The 19,049-nt window shown below is 50.8% G+C and overlaps 1 protein-coding gene across 2 annotated transcripts in view; it reads left to right on the top strand.

Annotated features, from left to right (window-relative positions):
- Positions 1-208: 208 nt before the first annotated feature.
- Positions 209-19,049, top strand: part of SULF2 (sulfatase 2) — a 99,383-nt gene continuing 80,542 nt past the window's right edge. For both annotated transcript variants that reach the window (XR_007498928.1, XM_049781322.1), the window contains exon 1: positions 209-246. The gene's annotated coding sequence lies outside the window, so the exon portion shown is untranslated. The remainder of the gene's footprint in view (positions 247-19,049) is intronic.

Raw genomic sequence — 19,049 nt, 5'->3', positions numbered from 1 at the left:
CTCCAGCTCCCCGGGCTGAACCCCACAGCTGTTTCAACTCTCCGCCCGCCGAGTGCGCGTCTGGGTCCCGGCGGGGGTGCGCGCTCGGCGCCGGGAGCGCGGCCAGCCGGGTCCCGAGACACCCGGAGACCGAGAGAGCCGCCCGGACCCCCCGCGCTCTCCCTCCCGTCCGGAGCTGGACTTCGGGGGGTCGGAGCCGTGCGCCGGGGACCAACGGGATCCAGCGCGCGTCCATCGAGCCCCAAGGTAAAGCCGGCGCGCGGGAGGGCGCGGGGAGGACGCCACCAGGGTGTCTCCCAGGCCTGGCGGACGCCACCCTCGATAGAGCCGAGGCCGGCTTGGACATCGGGGTGGGGGGGTGCCCAGCCGCGCGGGGTCGAGCCCCCGGGGTCGGCTCGGATCGCACGGCCCGGCGGGCTGGGCTGGGCTGGAGCGATGGGTGCACGGCCCGGTGGGGCGCGGACCCCGACTTTGGCAAGGGCGGCGCGCGCCGGGGCGGGTGCTGGGGGGCGGGGACCGGGGACCCGGAGCGGCGGCCGCAGTCGCCGGGGATGCAGCGGTGGCCGCGGCGGCATCAGATGCGGGGGGTTCTCTGCACCCCGCGGCCCGGCTAGGCTGCGGCAGAGGCGGCAGCGCCCCGCGCCGGGTGAGGCCACCGGGGCCGCGCGCAGCGGTGAGTGGGGCGCGGGGTGCAGGGGGCGGAGCGGGGGCCGTGAGCGCCACCCAGGTGGACCCGGGCTTGGTCCGGACCTCCGGGACCCAGGTCCGGTTCAGCATCGGGAGGGGGAACCCAGCGGCCGAAGGGAGGTGCCGACGCCGGTCCGACCCGCTGGACCTTTCTGCTGGACGGACTGAGCCGCCGGGCGCGAGGGGCCGGGGTGCGCACGGGGCCCGGCCTGGCTGACCCCTTTGAGTTTACACCCCGCGGCGGCTGGAAGCCAGACCACGTGGGGCTTGTCCGGGCAGGACACCCGAGCGCGGTGGACCGGATCTTCAGGCGTCTCACGGATACCCAAAGGGCAAACGGGGTTGAACCCAACAAACTTGCAGCCCGGCTAAATCACAGTTCCTGACAAAGAGACAGATCTCTGCCCGGTTTCCCTCTCCGGGGGGTGTGGTGTTACAGGGGTTCGGGGCGTTTGGCCGAGGGGCTGCTGTGATTTCTAAGAGTCCACTTTTGTATTGCAAACATTCCAATCTGGTGTTCATTCATTCCCTCTGCCCTCCTTGGCCGAACTCCTCTTGGCTAGATGGGATGGGGTGTGTTCTGGGGGAAACTGAGGGACTGCGAAGGGCGCGCCTGAAGTGTTGTTGGTCAACCTGAGGGAAAGGTCAGAATATGCGAAAATGGCCCAAAGCCCCGCACAGTCTCGACCCCCGCAACATGACCCACCGGTTCCTGCACCGTGACCCTGCATTTCCCCACCTGGCCCAGGCCAGGACCAACTCCCGTCCCCGCACAATGGGACCCAAGCAGGTCAGGCTCTTCTTTGGGCCACCCTGTCCCCACTTCCCTCTGCTCAAAGTTCTCATTCATTCCCTGCCCCCTCCCCTCTCCGGACACATAGCCTTTGCTGCAGCTTGTTTTAATCACTTTTTGAGTTAAAAGTCAATATTTAATTCACCGAGTAATTACATTCAGCTTACGTTTGAATCTGGGTATTTGCACATCTGTGCTTTCGGGACAGCAGCCCCGAACACCCCCATCCATATGTCCCTGCCTCTTCCCCACAGTGCCACACAGCCTGCCTTCTTTGAGGTAGAAAAAGGTTGTTTGTCCAGCAGGAAAGGAGTGGGTAGACCCCGGACCACTCACTCACTGCCCAGCTGTGCGTGTCCCGCGCTGTCCAGGAGGAGATAGGCTCCTGACAGCGCTTGTCCTAGCAGGGTTTCTGTCTCCTAGGAGCGAAGGTCCAGCTCCTCTGTCAGGTCTGGTCTCTGCCGCTGGATTCTTGCCTGCCCCAAGCCGCACTGTGGGTTCCGGCTTTGGGCTCAGTGTATGTTTATTGGATTTTTTTATTTGAATTTGTGGCTTTTTCTGAAACCCTAATAACATGTTAAGTTTGAAAACTTAAGGGCTGAACAAGAGAGATGTAAAAAAAAAGGTTGCAAAAAATCTGGGCTTGAAGAGACTGTAGGGGGTACATTGTGTGTGTGCATGCGCACCTGTGCATATGTGTGCATGTGTATACGTACAGGTACTTATGTTTGTACCCACATACATGTGTATTGTTCATCTCCTCTTTGCTCCTATCCTGAAAAGCTGGCTGCTATGCCTCATGTGCCTCCCACTGGGGGTAGGCTGGCTTCAGATTTGGGTCTGGCCCATTCCTCTTTGGACCTACCTTAAATGGGGCTACAGACAGATGTGCCACTGCCCAAATCTGCCCAGCCCTGGTCAGCCTGGCCCCTCTGAAAGAGCCCGAGACCATGGACCAGCAGGAGACCCTCTCTCCTCCCCAGCTCCACACTTGGCACATAAGGTCCTATTACTGTAACTCATAGGCTTCACCCCCAAGTCCTGTTCTTGAGGGAACTGAGGCATAAAGAGGACTGTGGCTTGCCAACTGCTGCTCATCGGGGGAGTAGAGGTCTGAGAGGCCCACTCTGACTCTCTTCCCTCCTCCCACTGTGACCTTGGCCTTTAGCAGAAGTAGAAGAGGCAGGTTCTACAGGAATGAATGTCCTCATCAGACCAGGTAACTTGGAAACAAGGAGGCCTTCGCTAATGCTGCCCCTTTCCCTGAAGTTAGGGTTTTTGTTTGGAAGGGATTGTTTTGAGGAAAAAGTACCTTGCTGGCTGACAGTTCTCAGTTCTCTCTCTCTCTCTTTCTCTCTCTCTCTCTCTCTCACTTTCCTCTCTCTCTTTCTCTCTTTCCCCCCTCTCTTCCCTTCCCCCTTTCCCTCCCTCCATCCCTCCCTCTCTCCCCAGCATTGTGCAGGGAAGCAGAACACATGTGTCTAAGGGAAAGTAGGAGTGGGGCCGGTTGCTGGCACCCACCTGAAGTGCCTAGAAGAGGCCCTGACCCCATGGGGAGTCCCTCTGCTGGTGGATGTTGGTGTGCCCCAGGGGTGGTCCAGGACCCAGGACTACTGTAGCCTTCCAGAGTAGAGACCTCATCTACTCCCTGCTGACCTGCAGCCCAGGGAGGCCTCACCATGAGCTGTCGTCCTGTGGCCACCTCCTGATGGGCCATGGTGGGGAACCCACAAGGCCCCTCATCCGGATTTTTGGTGTGCCTAATTGGAAGATCATTAAGATCATTATAATTAATTGGCATCCTGATAAATGGCATGATTGCCTAATTGGGGTGGTTGCTAGGGAACCAGGCCGCACTTGGAGCCGCCAGGGGCAGAGGCTGGGGCTGGCTGCGGTGGGGTATTGGGGAAACATATCCAGAAGTTAAGGATAGGCAAGACGACAGGATGGGCAGCTAGCTGCCCAGTCTCAGTGACCATCTCTAGAGTGGCTCATGGTATTGCAGCAAGAGACATCGACCAGGAAGGTCTGACCATCAGGGTCCTCCTGGTCAGCAACAGAAGGAGATGGCAAAGTGCTGGCACCAGCAGAGGAAAAAAGCAGAGGAGTGGCTGAGGTTGGCAGGGTCCCAGCCTGGTTCTGCGTGTGGGGCCGTCCACTGCCCTGCAATGTGGAAGTGTTGGATCTCCTGAGCACTGTCAGCTGCCATTGGTCCCTCTGTCCTCTGCCTGGGATACTGTCCTCACCTTATGTGGTTTCAACTCCTCCAGCTGCGCCAAAGGCAGCTGATTCTTGTGGGGATGAAGTCTTGGATGTCCAGGCTGAAGTGGCATCAGACACTAGTTCCCAGGTCCCATGGCTGTTGATTCCCCCTGAGACATTTGCCCCAAACATGGCCTTTCTTTGTTGGGCTAAGCCACCCAGAAAGAAGGAAGGCTTCTCCCACTATGCCCCCCCAGTCCCATGCCTCCCTGCTCTAGACTTCATTACGTGTGCCCCTCCCAAAACAGGCACCTGGGCTGAGACCCCACAGTCCTGAAGGATACAGTGGGCACCTACAGAAAGGGCAGTGTGATTCCTGAAGAGTCCCTGGAAGTGGGGACCATCCCTGAGGAGATTGAGGGGGACCCCATTTTCATCAGGGTCTAGAGGGGCTGTGTGAGCAGCTGTGTGGGAATTCAGTTTCCCATTCCTGCCCATTGAGCTCAGCACCTTGGGAAGACTCCTCCAGGTTGCATGATCTTGAGTCTGCACTTTCCAGCCTGGAGCGGGGTTCCTACAACCCTCTGGAATTAGCTGCAGAGCCCACTCTAGAGTGTGTGGGGGGAGCAGGGGGTCCTTGATGCAGAAATGTCCTATGTAGCAGAAATGTTGGTTTTTCTGTTTGTTGGCTTTTTGGGCCATACCTGGTATCACACAATCATTATTCTGGGCTACTCCTGGCTCTGTGCTCAGAAATCACTGCTGGCAGGCTCGGGGAACCATATAGGCTTCTGGGGATCGAATTTGGGTTGGCCACATGCAAGACAAATGCCCAATCTATTGTGCTATTGCTACAGCCACAGTAGAGAGCTTTGGAAAAGAGGGTACTGGCCTGTGTACTAATTCAGGAGGGAGCTGGAAGACAAGACAATACTCAGTGAAGAGCTATGTCTATATGGAAGCGTGGCTGTGCCCGCTGCCAGCATAACCCTCCTCAGGGTGGGTGTACTTGAGTTTATTGAGCAGCTGCCATATGTCCCTTAGCACAATGGCACCTAGGTGACCCGGATGGAGGACACCCTTCTTTCCTGGACTATTTTTGTGTACAGGGAGAGTGAGAAAAAGGTGTAAATAGTGCTCAGAGGGAAACCAACTGCTAAATGCCTTTGAACTTTGAGCAACAGCTTTACCTTGAGGGTGAGCTGGCCTCAGGAAAGTATGGGGAAAGAACATCTAGAAAGATGAACTGGCCAGGGCACAGGATGGGAGCTAAGGAACAGATTGTTCTAGATATGATCAGTGGGCTGAGGAAAGACCACAGTGATTGGGGGATTGGGGCATGAGCCTAGTATCTATGTACAGGACTCAAGTTTGAACACTGACCCCTCTGGCCTCATACCCAGTGCTCATTCCACCCACTCCTACCCCCCCCCCCACATCATTCTGGAGACTCCCAGCTCAACTGGGCCCAATATTGATCCACAGCCTGGAGTGGTCGCCACACACCACTGACCACAACTTGGGAATTCCTCCAAAAGAAAATGCACTACAGAAAGCAGCTCAGTGGCCTGGAGTGGGAGGGAGCAGAGGAGGGCAGCACTGACATTTTACATTTCTATTTCAAATGAAATGGGGATCATCATTGAGCTCTAAGTCCAGGGTCCTGCTAATATCCTTTGTGCTGAAAAGATCCCTGTAGCTCCCAGAGGCAGACACTTTGCAAGCAGGTGGCTGGTGGGTCTGCTGGGAAACACAGGTAGGGAGCTGGTTTGGGGAACAGAGGGATGCCCTGGGGTGCTGGGTGCTCAGAAGAAAGACAAAGACTACCCTTGCCAGGAGACATGTTGTCACTGTGAGGGATGGAGTGCTACAGGCACGAGTGGTTGGGGTGCAGACTATGGCAGAAATTCTCCAGAACACAGGATGGACCCAATAGGAAAGGATCAGCCACACACACCCCGCCCCCCAGTGCCTAGGAATCAGGCAGATCCAGGGAGGCAGAGAGCAGTGGTAGGGGGCGATAGAAGACCCAACCCTGAGCAGTGGGAATGTTGGGTTTTTGAGGAACCTTGACCCCAAGTTCTGCAGTTCTAGCTTCACTAAAAGAACAGCCCAGAGCTGACCAGGGCTGGCAGCCTAAATGTGGGCAGTGTGGGCCATTGTGCTATTTTCAGCCTCACGACTGAACCCAAGCATCCTGGGAGCATGTATTTTGTTCTCTGGTGTGGTTTTCTCCCTCCTGGATGCCATGAATCTATTTGATGAATATTTTTAGCATGTCCCGCATACTCAATTCTGCCTAATGTTCCTGAAGGTTCTGACGGCACCGCCCCTGTCCATCTCCTTGATCTCTGATGCAGAAGGAAATAGTCCTCATTCGACCTTACAGGCATGTCCTTGGGAAATCACTTAAGGTCACACAGCATCTGACCCCTCAGACTGCCCCAGGTATATCTTTCCTCAAAGAGTTATTGGCACAAGCTCTGGAACCTTCTCCAGCCAGAGGCAGACTGAGTGGAATCCTCTGGAACCAGAGAACACCACTGTTTTAAATTCTCCATGGTCTCTTAATAGGGTTCCAAAGCATTGCCCAGAAGCCAGGGCCTCTGGTGTGCAGCCCCATCCCATGAAAGGCCAAGGCCTTCTGTGCACATCTGGGCTAGGCCTCAAACTTTGATCAATTATATCCCCCACTCCTAGTCATTAGGGGCGGGCCTGAGCATGTGAGCGGGTGGGCAGGGCTCTCCCCAGGGACCTTGCTCGCTCCCCCAGAAATGTTTGGCCAGGTGGAAGCCAGATGTCTCAAGGCAGAAATGTTGCCCAACTGCCTTGCTCATTGGCTCCCGGTCAGCGGGTGACATGACCTACCTCAGCGACCAGAGAGGGTTTATTTTCAGAGACATGGAAAAACATGACTAGCCCAGAGACGAGTGGGAGCCATGCATGCTCTGGTGAACATTGAATCACACAAAGCTGCAGTGCTGGTCTGGTTTAGTGACAGACCCTGTCCACAGGCTTCTAAATACCAGACCACATCTCTTGACAATGCAGAGGATAGGGAAGTTTGCTGGAAGCCCTCATTGTTGGAGTATAAATCAAGATGAATTCTCCACAAGTAGAATACCTGGCTAGAAATAGCTTTTTTTTTTTTTGCAATAGAAACATTTCTCATAATAATTGAGTCCAAAGTGGGTGAGTCCAGGCAGCAGTTTATCAGTAAAGTAATCAGAGACCCCAAGATCTTCCAGTGTTGTGGTCCGCTATCCTCAGCATGTCCTTGGCTGTGTTGTTTCACAGTGTCAGAGTGGCGGCTGCTGCTGCTTCAGATATTGCAACCCTGTTCACAACAATAATAATAATATAAAAAAAAAAGGACTCATCTCCCTTTTAATCAGAAGACAGAATCCTTCCAAGAACACTGTCACCAGCAGACTTTGCTTTCTCCCTCATGGGGTTGGATTTTGTCCTCACCTTTAAATCAAACCATGGTTCCCAAAATTAGTATATCAAGCACCCTCCTCTTAGAGCAAATATTTTTGTCCCACTCACCTGGAATAAATCTCTGGATCATGTAACCTCTCTATACTGTTCTATTTTAAATCAATCTACCTCATTGGGGGGCATTGGTGGTAAGAATGCTGCACTGATGAAGAAGGAAGGTATTCTTTTTTATAAAACCCGACTACAAACATGTTTGTAATCATGATGCTTAAAGATATTTAAAAAAAAAAGAAATATACAGATGGCTAAATAGTAAAAATAAAATAAAATAAAGGTAAACTGAAAGGGATACAAGTTTGGGGAAGGCAGATGCATGGCATCATCCAGTGTTAAGAAGTATGAGACTATCATGTGAACCCCACATGGAACCCCAACTCCCAGCCCTCTCCTAGTCTAGCCTTCTCTTCTTCATCTACAGCCCCACTGAATCCCTGATACCCCAACCACTCAGAACTCACTCCCCTGGAGAGGCTGCTCTGTGCCAACCACAGTCTGGATGAAGCATTGAGCCAGGAGTAACCCCTGAGCACTGACTGCTAGGTATGGCCAAAAAAAGAAAGAAAGGGCAGGCCCAGATGCTGGATCACAAACAGGAACCCCAGTGTGTGCCCCCAGTGTGCCCGAAGGAGGCTCAGATCACCTTCAGAGGCACGAGTGAGCAGTGCCCAGGGCTGAGATGGGCAGAGCTGGGTACTTTGTTAATAATGGTAGCAGCATACACAACTGTGTGCTGTGCTGTGCTGTGCTACCTAGCTTCTAGGCCCCCTGGAGAACCAGAAACCCTCTGACGTGAAAGGCAAAGCCGCTTCCCTGGACTGTTAGCACACAATAGCAACCTCTCCCCAGAGGAGATGAGTGACTCCTGAGATGAGTGACCGGTGACTAGACAGGAGAGTGAGCAGTTGTGAGAGACAAAACAGGCACAGTGGAGCATAGGGTCCCCATGGATCTGACAGTCTAGCTCTCTTACCTCCCCGACCCATGCACCCAATAACCCCCGACCTTTCCTTTGGAGAAGCACCTCTGCCCACCCCACCCCCGCCTCTCTTCTATACCCCCACAGTCTATTTCCAGCAGCTAATAAGGTTGCAGCCATGTTCCAGGGTTGGAAAATGGACCTGTCATTCGAAATTCTCTCCACTCGCTTCTCTAAATTTAGCGGGTTCTTGGGTAAAAGTTGATTTAGACTTCCTCCTCCGCCTCGGAGCACAAGCGCCTCCAAATGTAAGCGTCAGGCTGTTTCCAAGGTGAGCTAATGAGGAGCTGGCAGGAGGGGCCGGGCCAATGCCCATGGCTGGACGCTGGGTGGAAAGGGAAGAACTAATTGGTCCTTAGTCCTGGGCAATCCCAGTAGCCATTTATCTCTTTGATGTTCTTTAGGGGAGGAAATGGCAAAGTCTGGAAACATAAGGATGTGTTCTGTTGGAATAAACAGTACTGCTAAAGTAGAGGGTTCCAAAGGCAAAGCGGGGGCGGGGAGGGGGGGACTGGCATCGGGAATCTGGCCCTCCCGACCACACTAAGAACCAACCCCCAATTAGGCGTGAATAATGACTCTGTTCAGGTCGACTTTATTGCTTTTGGCCAAAGGCCTTTTGCAGAAATAACTTTGTAACTGGCTGCCAGGGATACTTTTGTCCGCTTAAGACAAAAGAACAAAGAACAGAGATGGGAATTTCTGTCTCTCACTGCGGGTTCCTGAGACACCCAGGCAAGTCAGAGATGGCATCTGAGTTGGCAGGGGGTACTAGTGGATACTGTGTACTGGTACTGGTAGATGGCTATGTATGACCTCTGTACATAACCCTGCTCTTGTCCATCTTGCTCTTCAGATGTTCTCATGCCTACTCCAGGGTCTTATTCTAGGCACCCCGGAGAACCATGCACTTGTTCTGTCCATTGTTCAAAAGGCCTTAACCCTGCTCTGGCTTCTCCCCCATCATCAGCATTTGGTCAACTGTCATTCCCTTCCATAGGCCTTCCCTGACTTACTCTCTAGCCTCTCACTCTTAGCATCCTTTGGAACACTTCTGAGCATCTGAAAATCATCTCCATTCACTGATTTTTTTTTTCTTTATCCTCTGCCCAAAGGTCTGCCCAGTTTGCTTCATGCCTTCTGCCAGTCACAGGATCTCACCACACCTGGCATACTGCACAGGTCTCAGAAGGACCATATTGTGGGATCCATCAGTCTGGAAGGATTGTGAATAGCCCTTAGAACCAAGTCCCAACCAAGGATGCTTTGCTTGGCCTGCTCAGGGTGTAAGATGTCTAAAGATTTATGGTTTGGAAATAGCATCTCAGATGCGGTTCTCATGGAATCTTCCAAAGACATCTTGCCAGGATGCGCCACACAACCCTCTTGCCTGATCCCAGCAGGCATTTGAGCCAGCACAGAACATGAGGGCCCCTCCTATAATGACCAGTAGAGTCCAGACTAAGGAGCCCAGACCTCAGTGCCCTCACACAGGTGTCAGCAGGCAACTTGGCACAGCCCCAAATACCCATGGTGCCCAAGTGGGGATTCAGTGCAGGTCCCTCAGGATTCACTCCCTTCACAGGGAGAAGCCCAACTTGCTTCGGGAAAGAAGAAAAAAATCTAGCCCAAAGGGGCTGGCTGTTGACAAGCAGAACTTGGGGGTAAAGGTCAGCCCTCACCTCAGAGCGACCTGCTCCCTAGCCACAACCCATGCCAGTAGGTGGGGCAGTTTGCCAGGCTCCTGCCCACCCTCAGCCTTGGTCCCAGCACACCCTTTTGATCTTGCTATGAAGAAGCCAGCCAGCCACCTCAGGAGAAAGGTTCCCTCACACTCAAGACAGCCTCCCATCTTGGAAGACTCTTCTGGTCCTCAGTGTCAAAGAGCCCTAGCTCAGCCCTCAGGGTCAAAGAGCAAAGTGGCAAGGTGTGGGAGAGTGAGGAGTAAATTGGGGGAAGTTAGCTCCAGCTCCCCAAATCAGATCCAGCCCTTCAGATCAGGTTTGGGGATGACCAGAAGGGGAGGGCATTCTCTGGGGTAAAGAAGAGGGTGCTGTGAAGCAGAGAACACAAGGCATTCCAACGTTTCTGCTCCCCAAGGCAGCCCTGGTCAGGGTTCTTGTATTCCCACCTTTTGGGATCCATGAGGAAGAAGACTAGGGTTGGGAGAGCCTCAGGTTCCCCCCAGGGCTTTTGGAAACCCAGAGAACCTTCCACAACGGCCTGGAGACAAACTCCCCAATCTAGTTAGCCCTGGCCCTGAGCACATGTGATCTCGGAGGAGGTGGGTTTCCCTCCATCCACTCCTGCCCACAACAGGATGGCTAGGCCCCCTCTGGAACAGGGTTTGTGTAAGCCCAATGGAAAGAGGCAGTCCCCACTTGAAGGCTAGGACTCTTGCTTTTGGAAACCTAAGCTGTCTTGGGGTGAGGGGGTGGGTTGGGGGTGGAGGGCAGACCTGAGCTGCATCCATCCACATGGAGCCCACCCACCCACCTCCGGCCAGAGCTGCTGATTCAGGGCTGGCTCGGCATCTTCTCAGCAGAGCCTCTGACACTGGGAGTAGAGAGAACCCCCCTCCCACTCTTGCTCCCCACTGTGCCCTGCCCCAGTTCCTCCACAGCAGCCCCTGAACAAGCAGAAAAGATTGTAGGGTCGGCAGCTAGCCCATGGTGGGGTGGGGTGGGGGGACTTGCTTTGCATGCTAAAATCCTAGAGTCCCCCCCCACACATACACACACTGCAGGACCCAAACATCAGCGAACATAGGCCTGTGCACAGAACCACTGGATTCTTGGTGGCAAGAGTCACCAGGATGGCCCTAAGCCTCCGAGCACCATTTAGAAGCCCCCTCACCCCCAAAAAAGACAGAAATTGCATTCCTGTCTTTGGAAATCATTCCACAGAAATAATATGAGGGGCCCTTGCATGTGTATTCTCCCCTCAGTCATTGAAGCTTCTGACTTCCTGTCCCAGCATCTCCCTGCACCCCCACTTATACTCTGTTCACACAGTACAGGAAGGTCCTGCTATATCATGAATCCTACCACCCCCTACCTAGGCTAGATTGCTCCAGCCTCCCGCCCCCCCCCACCAGCCATGGTACTCTCTCTTTCCCAAACCCCCAACACCTTCCAACCCCCACAATTGGGCAGTTGCTTTCCCAATTCATGTGTCTGAACTCTGATAACCTCAAAATCTGCAAAGCAGATGCTCACATCTCTCTCCTGCTGCTATGTTGGGGACCAGGCTACAGAGAGCTCTTTGCTGACCCATATTTCAACATGCCACAACCTCACTGCCCTCCAGAGTCACACAAACATACCTATCTACAACACATACACATATGCAAACATATAGTAGCACACGTAGGTATGTATATACAATGTGCATAGGTATACATGTGTATATACATCTGCACATAAACACACATTCTTTCCCCCTTTCTCCCTTCTCCCACACTCTCCACCAGCATTGCCAGCCTCCTTCTTGGTCTTTCTCCTCCTCATAGTACAGCAAACACCAGGCCAGTGCTGGTTTTCGTGATTATGTCACAGTAGTTTCCAGTCTAGATTCCAGTGGAGGACGACTGACTGAGATTCCCAGGTGCGGATAGACACACACTACACACAAACATACATCGGTGTAGGAGAGAGGAAGGAATCACAGGTGGACTGACTGAGACTCCCAGGTGTGGTTTGACACACACTACGCACAACACACACACACACACACACACACACACACACACACACACACGGGTGTAGGAGAGAGGAAGGAATCACAGGTGTGGGTGAAGACTCTCAGGAGGAAAAGTGGGTCAGTGCTGGGAACAACAGAAGTGGTAGGAGGTTGGCTTTGGGGGTCAGGCCAGAAGTTTCCTCTCCACCCACCCAGCTCTCCCCATCCCAGAGCTCAAAGCAGTTTTGTTGTTCTTGGCCGATGAGAAAACTGAGGTTGAGTACTCGGATCCTGGAATTCATGACTCCCAAACCCACACACCTCCTGCTTCTCTTTGTCACCTTTGGCTTATCACATGCAAATAGGCATGAAGAAAGTTTGTCTGTAGTGAATCAGGTTCTGAGCTGGGCCTGGGCCATGACTGTATGGACTTTCCCATCTCAAAGGCAAAAGATTGTCTGGGATGATAATGTCTGTATCCCCACCTCGTTCCAAATTCACCCCTGTTCCCAAACTGCCCCCATACCCTCACTCAATAGTGCACACTCCCTCCTGCACCCAAACTCCCCCATTACTCACACTTCTGCACCATACCCCTGTACTCACACACCTGCACTCTCTCCCACCCTTGTACCCACTCTCCCTACACCTTTACTTCCCCATGCATCCACACTCACCCCATACTCTGGCACCTGCATACTCAACCATTTGGGCTCACTTAGTTGCACATAAATTGTCATTGAGTTGACAAGTCAACTGAAATGACCCAAGGGGACCTGGGTGGAGCATTAGATTCAGGTTCCCCAAAACATTTAAAAGGCTAACCTAAAAAGAAAGGCACTATCACAGGTTAAAGAGTATATAAGAATTACTCCCTAAAATGGAGAGCACAGAGGTCAGTCATTTCTTTCAGGCTTAGCAGGATCCAGGTGCTGGGTGTTGTTCAGATACAGCAGTTAGCAGTTTGAACTCTTTTTGCTGTATGTGCTTATTCCAACTTCCTATGATGCAAGGTGACCTTTGCCCTCATCCTTGTCCTCACCTTGGTTAGTTCAACTTGGAAAGAGTAGGTGCTCTTCCTAATTGGTCAACCCAAAGTGTTTTCCTTCTCAGGTTGGCCAATCACAATGGGGGGTGGGATTGAAGGCCCTTATTGGCTGAGGTTGGATCCCACTGTCCAGCCTTGGAATTCTGGAGCTGGATCTAAATTCAACTGGAGACCAATGGTTGAGTTGATGAGGTCCTCCAACTTGCAGCTGGGCCACACTTTTCATTGTTTAATTGAGGCATTGTGATTTAAAAAGCTGTTCATGGTAGTTTCATGTATACATCATTCCAGCACCACACACACCACCAGAGTGCCTGCTTCTCTCCACTAACATCTCAACAGTCCCTCACGTCCACTCTTCCCCACTCCTGTAGATTCAGTCTGTGGACAGACTCTCCAGTTCTATTTATATGGCCTTTTGTTGCTCCTTTGCTAAGTGACTTATATATTGTCTTTGGGAAAGGTCACTCTGTTGTATCTTTCCCATCTAACTTATTGCTCAGTATGGGTGAGACCTTCTAACTCCATCCACATAATAGCCTGATTCCATTTTTCCTACTGCTAGTATCCCATTGTGTATATCCACAGCTTCTTGGTCCATTTATCACCAGTCATTGCATTGTTTAGGGTTGTTTCCATATCTTAGCTGTCATATTAAGCATTGTAATCAACATAGTCTATATATGTCCTTTCTAATTTATGTCGTTGTGACTGGGGTGAGGTAGATGCTAAGAAGTGATATTGATGGTTCCTAGGGGGATTCTACATTTACTTTTTCAAGGAGTCTTCATATTGCTTTCCATAGCAGTCGAATAACATGACATCCCACATACAGTAGATAAGGGCTCCTTTCTCACGGCACTTAGGCCAGCATTGGTTAGTTCCTGACTTTCTCATAGGTGCCATTATCAGTGCTGTAAGAATATTTGCATCTTCCCTGATAATAAGTGATGCTGACAACATAGGATGTGGACCACAACCACCAACTACCCACCCCACTTGCCCATGTTTCTTGGGTGCTATCTGGAGTCAGGTCCTTTCTGTCTTCAAGTTCCTTCTTATAGCTCCACAAGACCAGAACTCTCAGACCCCTTGGCAGATGAGACCCTGAAGGCTACAGGAAGTGAAATGACATGGCCAGCAGCCAGCAGATATTGTCCCCATGATCAGAGCCATGCACCTGGCTCCAATGGCCCATGTATCCTTTTCTCACCCATTCTATAGCCCCCTAACGGAAACCCTTAGCCTTCCATCTGCTTGTACTTGGCTGCTGTCAGTGCCTGGAGAACAGAGATAGTTGCCTAGTTGGTTTCATTTTTCCACAGATCGATAACTAGGGCATATAGCAGATGTTCCGATATTTACCCATGTCTGTGATCTGGGCATCCCACCCACCCACTTGGCAGGGAGTCAGAGTGATGCCTGCTTTCCTGCACCTTGAGTGGCTTATTTCCAAACAAGCTTCTCTTTCAGAGGTCTCTGTTCTAATGGCTGGCCTCGGGCCCATGTTTCTCCCCTTCTTGTTGTCCGAGCCATCTCGCCTTGGCTGCTGTCTTTCAGCTCTTGAATCTCAGCTCTCCTAGAACAGGGTTCTTCCCTCCGTGATCCTTGGTCTGCTGTGCCAACTGTGCCAAGCACAGAGTCTGATCCTTTCTATTGGTAGGAGTTGTTAGGCCCACAATAAGGTTATTAAGTTCCAGAGCTGGTTTTTAACCCTTCTCAGAAAATGGCCTGATTTCATTTCCAGATTCTGTGTCCTTTGTCTTGAAACTTGATCTTTTCCCTCCTTCCTAGGAACTTCTTACTGTCCTGCTCTGGAGGAGCTGCCTTGTTTTTCTGCCCCCAGATGTTCTGGGCCTGGGGAAGGTGGCCAGAAGAGTCCAGGGCAGAGGGTTATGGACTGAAGAATTAATTAAATTAATAAGAGTCCTTGATGGTGCTGGATGATGGTGGATCCTTTCTCAACCAGGTACCTTTATCCCCTTCCAGCTAACGGGTCTGCAGGTTCAAGGTAGCAGCAAGGAAATGATCCACAAGCAGTCAGTGGAAGTCAGGAGACTTGAAACTTTATCAAAAGCCCTAGCCACCATGTGTGGCTTCTAAGCTAAACCACCTCTCTGCACCCATCCGTCCCTCATCTCTCCATCCTCCTTTTTCTGCAGCTTCTTGCTAAATCCCCTTTATACCCCTAAGGCAACCCCTTTGTTACCTTCCATAGATCCCTCCCAGAATTGGCCTGGTCTTACCATTAGGTAAGATTAACATTTTGCCTGGTAGGAGGGTCACATCTCCCCCTTCTTTGAATAATAAAAGAGGAAGGGCAAGCTTTTGTTTTCCTGACTTCCACCAGCCATAGGAGGAGCCTTAATATTGCCCAAAAGCCACAAAGTCTAACGTGTTAAATTAAAATATCAGCCTTTTCTATAAACATAACTTTTCTGCAAAATACAACTGTAGCTTAAGATTTTTCTTAATGCTATTTAACTAAGCACTTATCCTGGAACTTCCTTGTTCCTATTTATTAACCTTCCCTAAACAAAATTACAAGAACATTTACACAGAAAATACAGTTTGAAAACAGGCTACTACATTAAAATACACAGTAAAACATTATGCAGTTGGAAACATTAACTAAGGAAAACTATAAAACACAATTAAACCAGCAAAATAATGCTGCTACTAATGGGTAAACTTGAAACAGTTCAAATGCAGGAGGTTTTTAAAAAATCAACTTCTCAGTTGGGCTTCACTGATTTTCTCCCCCTTTTTAATTTTTTATCCTATCACCAAGTTCGTCCAGACAAACTGGTTGAGCTGTGTGCTTCTCCCAGGCCGCTCACGACGTGACTTTAGCTCCTCGGAGCCCCAAGCCCTGCAGAACCCTAGGTTTGCAGCTGTTCTGTGGCTGGGTTCGCTCACACAGTTCCACTTGCCTGGTCAGGAGCTCCTCTGCACCATTGCCCCCTCTCACCTCTCTGCCCCACCCGGCTGCAGCATCCCTGCTTGCTTGTCTGAATCTCCCACTGCTGCCACTGCCTGTGCTGCACAGCCATCTCTTTGGCCCTCTGGCAGCAGCAGTATTTGGAAGCGTAGCTCTTTGTCACACGTCTGGGTTTTTACATCAATTAAGGTTGTCTGAGCCAAAAGTCCAAAATTTTCAAAGCCAAATCCATGTATAGGCCGAAGGTAGTCATCTAGAAATCAGTCCTTTTAGTGAAGCCATTTCTTCCTGGTTCTTTTCCAATGAAAAAAGTGGTCTCCATAAGTCTTTGAGGAGGCCGAGGTCTTTGGAAAAAAGGATTTCTTGCAGAAAAGTCGCAGTCCTAGGCCTCTGATGGGGGTGCTCCAAGCTTTCAGCTCCTCTCCTTCACTGGCCCTTCTGCTCCCATGTTTAGAAAGGGCACCACGTGGCCCAGGCTTTTGGGCTCACTTTACTCCAGCTGAATAGAACCAAGATTAACCACATGAACAAGAATCTCTCCATCATCGCTGTTTTCTTGGGTCCAGGGTTCAAATCAATGTTCAAGCGGCAGAATGTACTCTAACTGCTGTGCATAGGGAGAGATAAGGCATTTGACGAGGGAAAGGGCTAGGGGGTGTAAGGTTTAACAGACATACCTGTGTCATCCCTGTCAAGACATGGATGGTCAATTTCACAACCACACTCTCACCTCCCACTCAGCCTATTTGCTGCTCAGGTCATTTCTTCTGCCAGGAGAAGCACCTTATCCTTCATCCTGTCCTTCAATGCCTACCCAGACTTTATGGCACCTTCAGAATGTTGTCCCTATTAAACGTCTCCTGCTTAACTGTGGAGACTCCTCTAGGTAGCCCTAGACTAGCCATTCCTTCCTCCCTCTTTGTACAAAACATATCAGCTCAGCCACTTTTATTGTTCATCAGTTTCCAAGTAAGGAGTCAAGAGAGCACACTAGGGTCAGAACTGTAGGTGCAAATCATAGCCATGCTATTTGTTTGCTTCATCAGTCCTGGGTCATGCAGGAAACAGATGGTGCCCTCCAACAAAGGTGTAAAATTAAATGATAATTTTCCAGGGCTGCTTTCCTGGAATTTGGAGAGGGTTTCTCCCACTTCCTGGCCCCCCAAGAGCTTTAGTCGAGCAATGGAAGGATATGACCAGTTCCCAGCATCAAACAGGAAGGGTTCATAGTGAGTTCTGACCTCCTCCCACCCTCCATGACCCTGGCAGTGTGCCTGTGGCCAAGCCCAGTCAGATGCCAAAGAGCACAGAGCCTGTTGTTGTGGTCCATCAGAGCTGAGTTCCTGAGCAGAGAGGAGAAGGGATGAGATGGGGAGGGGGTATCTCCCTGGTGACCTCATCTTCTGTAGATTCTAGAACTCCGCTTGCTTCAGCTTTCTCACAGGTGAATGGAACATCCTAACTCACATCCTAAAGAGTGTATAGAATTATGCTTAGAACTGGCCTTAGAATTGCTTGGCATTGGCCTGGGAAGCACATTGTGAGAATCCAAGCAGGGAACATGTGTCAAATATGGAAGCCCTGATTTCCATCCCCAGCCCTGCATAATAAAGAAAGCAAACTGTCCATTATATTCTTCATCACTATTTTATGGTTTTTAATGTATTGTTACATGTGGCGAGTGACAGATCAGATGAGCTAAGATTGGAAAGGGTCCTTGCTTGAGTTTGACACTCCCACAGCCTAGCATTAATAGCATTCTCTCAGGATCTAAAGCAGGGGTCTCAAACTCAATTTACCTGGGGGCCGCAGGAGGCAAAGTCAGGGTGAGGCAGGGCCGCATAAGGGATTTTGCTTACCGAATATTCGCAATAAAAATCGCATTAGTAAGAAAAAAATTACAAAAAATATCATTAAACATTTGCATACCCCAAATGGAACTGCTCAGGGTATGTGAATGTTTAATGCAAGTTTTTTCTTACTAATGCGATTTTTATTGCGATTATTTGGTAAGCGAATAATCGCGAATACTGCGATATTTGAAGGCTGGCGCGGGCCACAAAATGTACGGAGGGCCGCAAACGACCCGAGGGCCACGAGTTTGAGACCCCTGATCTAAAGGGTGGCGCTGGGTGGCCAGTGGCTTAGCCCCTTCAGTAGCCTAAAAGTCAAAGATACCAAATCTCTTCTACATTCCTCTTTTCTTGATTCCTCTCCCCCTCCCTCTCATTGGCCACACTCAAGCTTCCTGTCTGTCTCTGAGCCAATTGCTGGAACTAGAGAGTCAGCATGCTCTGATTGGCTCCTCCTGAGTCTCATTCTAAATTCTATCCAAGCTAAAGTAATGAGAGAAAAACTGTGCAGGGCCCTTGCCAGAGCTGAAGTGCCCTTTGCAAGAGGGAAACTGTTCTACATCTTGTCTGCCATGACTCAAGTACTGTTTCAGGTCTTGGGGACATGGATTTGAACAAAGTGAATGTTGTCATTGGTGAGACACACAAAGAAATGAAATATACAGTTGTCATAAGTGGGTTTTGTTCTGGGGAAGAGAGAAAAGAGACAGGATATTTGTGGTAACATTTGAGCCAAAACCTGAAAGAGAGGTGGGTGGGTGGGTGGGTGGAAAAGATCAGAAAAATAAATATCTGAATGAAGACTCCAGGAGCTGGGACAGCAAGTGCAAAGGCTCTGGGGTAGGGAGTTGCCAGAGACATGCAAAGAATAGTAGGCAGTGTGTGGCTGGAGCTCTTGAAACAAAACAGCTCTTCCATGACTGCACCATGGTAAAAGGTGGGATGGTCCCAGGACATCCTCCTGGAGGCTGTTATGCTCCAGGAAGAATTATTGTACCAACCAATGTGATGCAGACAGAGCATAGGCTCTCTATAACTTTTAATCAGGTACATGAAGTGCGAGTTTTGAGGAGCAACTTCAGAGCCTGTGATCTCCTACAGGAGTGCTAGACCTGGAAATGAGCTGGCGGGACAACATAGGGTGTCCACAGGTCAAAGGGAAGAGCTATAGGCTAGGGACACATTTTTTCCCCAGCTTTGCTCTTGGTTTAGCCACTCTCTTTTACCAGGAAGAGGAAACTGTAAGCAGAATCTCTTGTGTCATTTTTAATTGATTTCTTCAGCATCCGGAGAGAGGCTGGCATGAGGCCAGTAGAAGCGAGAGCCGGGGGAATTCATCAAAAATCGACCCACCGATGACTTGATCT

The sequence above is a fragment of the Suncus etruscus genome, chromosome 9, assembly GCF_024139225.1.
Source record: "Suncus etruscus isolate mSunEtr1 chromosome 9, mSunEtr1.pri.cur, whole genome shotgun sequence".
NCBI classification, from domain to species: Eukaryota; Metazoa; Chordata; class Mammalia; order Eulipotyphla; family Soricidae; genus Suncus; species Suncus etruscus.
The sequence above is the reverse complement of the archived record's forward strand: the minus strand, read 5'-3'. Positions and strand labels throughout refer to the sequence as shown.